Genomic DNA, 2,482 nt, shown 5'->3' on the forward strand with positions numbered 1-2,482 from the left:
CATATCAGATTGGACAGGAAGCATATTCCTCTACAGCTTTGTTCTTTTATTGCATGTATATTTCACAAAAGTTCATCTTTTTGTCAAAAATCAAGTACATTTTCAGTTTGATATGATACATCTCATGTCTTTGGCACACTTGCACAGGAAGGGGTAGGCACACAGATGTGCCTACCCACATCTGTACCCACATCTTTTCTATCTCCAACTTCTATATCTTTAAATTCAATTATACTTTATTGGCATGAAAAAAGAGACAGGCTTTCTCAAGTATCTGTCAGAAGTAAATTAGAACTGGTAGTGTTAGGACTACTCGCTTGAGGTTTGATACCCTGTGTCCGTTTGTCAGCAGCGTCCATTCTGGATGTGCTGGCAGATTGCTACATACAGCAATGCCACCCCTGCCAGCATCCTGTGATCCGCACATACCTTGTTTTATAAGACATGGAGTCAATTTCTTTGGCACAATGAGCTTTTTTACAAGAACAAAACTGCCCCCATTGTAGATCTTTTCCCTGACTTCATGGGAGAAGATTCAGTGTCAGTTCTGCCCCAGAAGTAGCTGCATTTTAGCTGTGGGAAAAGCAATAGCATGAGCCCTATTTACAGTTTGTATTTCAGTTTATTAAGTGGTTTTAGAGCCTTTGGAATGAAATACACTATATCTATGTAAGTTATTTATTTCTTTATGTGAGAATGTTCTCGGCTGCGTACATCAATTTCCAGCAAAGAAAGTGGTTCATTGTGTAAATATTTGGCAGAGGCAAAATGCCATTAGAGAGGGTTCCTTAAAGACACTCATGCATAGCCACAATGTAACAAATGGATAAACATAATAAATGAGTTCACAGAAATTATATAATAATGCTTTCCCCCACCCCTTTGAAGAAAATAAATAGAACTTCTGCCTTCTTCCTTGACTCACACTTTGTCTCAGCTGTCTATACCTTGGCATTATTCCAGACTCTCAGCATGCCTTATCCTTCTTTATTTGCAGTTCTGCCTGTCATCCCCTCAAACAACACTGCATTGTTGCCACCGAGCTTCATCTCCATCCATGCCTTCATTTCCTCTTGCCAGGATTATTGCAACCCCCTTCCCTGTAGCCTCTGCAAATCCAGTCTGTCCAGATGCCAGCAAGTGCAGAATGCTGATACCTCTCCCTTCCCAGACATAAAAAAATGTGAACATCAAACAATGCTACTGGCTTCTTGTTTATTTCAAGATCCATGTAAAAAATGTCCTTATTTTAAAACCACCAATAGATTTATTTCAGCCTACCTCGCTGACTTTGTCTCTTTCTACTGTCCCCTCCTTATACTCCATTTACCACTGGCTTCCTCAGACAATATCACTGTTATCAGTCCAAAAACTGCCACCATATTTCTCATTGATTCGCAATCTCATTTCAAATGCCACTCAAGCCCATCTTCAAAGACCACTCAAAAGTTGCATGCCCTATAGAGTTAGTGTGTATGTGAAGGTCAGACAAAGACATGTGGAATCATCAGGGCTGTTTTAAAATAGTAACTTAGGAGAGGGAGTTGCCTGTTGGAGATGCACTGAAATCTGTATAAGGCCAATTTGAGACAGAGCATTAGGTGCTAATCAGTTTTGACAGAGAGACCCCAGTACTAACATTACCATGATTTATTTTTAAATTCCACTGGCAACACTCATTTAAAAACATAAAAAAATTCCTGCGAGTCAGGCCCCCAAATTATTAGATTTCCCCTTATTAGCCTGAAGGCCGTACTCCTAAAAACACTTCCACATATGCTTAAATTTACTCTTGTGAAAAATCCTACTCGGCTGCTAACAGTTACACATATTGGATCAGGTGCTCTGTTGGAGCAAGTGGACTAGGTGAGTAAGGGTAACGAGTCCCTTCTGTGGAGAAGGGACTCCTTACCTTAAGTGACCAAGTGAGGATGTCTGAGGTAACAGCCTGGGGCAGGGTTGCCTTGTACAATTTTTAATTCTTAGCCTCAAAATGTGCTGTCTTCTGTAAGCTAGAAAGAACATTTTAAAATACAGCTATATGCATGCACACAGTATCCATGCTTGTATGTGCTGCAGAGGGCATGAATGGAGGGCACTAGAACACCTCACTAAGGTGCCCACTACCAGTCCCAGGGGACAAGGCAGAGTACCTGCAATGCAGGTACTTGTGCCCTGGGAGGGGTCAGTGTTTGACCCTGTAAAGCATTTTGGGGCTACATGTTTCGTTTTAAAGACATTACAGAAAACAAGGCCCTGAGCCTGCAACCACTTCTGCCCCAGGACAGCGTCACTCCCCGCACATTGCCCCTGGGCGGAGCGTTGCCAGGATCGGGGTCTCACGTTTCACTTATCAGAGGGGTAGCCGTGTTAGTCTGAATCTGTAAAAAGCAACAGAGGGTCCTGTGGCACCTTTAAGACTAACAGAAGTATTGGGAGCATAAGCTTTCGTGGGTAAGAACCTCACTTCTTCAGATGCAAG

Source organism: Terrapene carolina, unplaced genomic scaffold, assembly GCF_002925995.2.
Source record: "Terrapene carolina triunguis isolate 2854851 unplaced genomic scaffold, T_m_triunguis-2.0 Scaffold96, whole genome shotgun sequence".
Taxonomy (NCBI): Eukaryota; Metazoa; Chordata; order Testudines; family Emydidae; genus Terrapene; species Terrapene triunguis.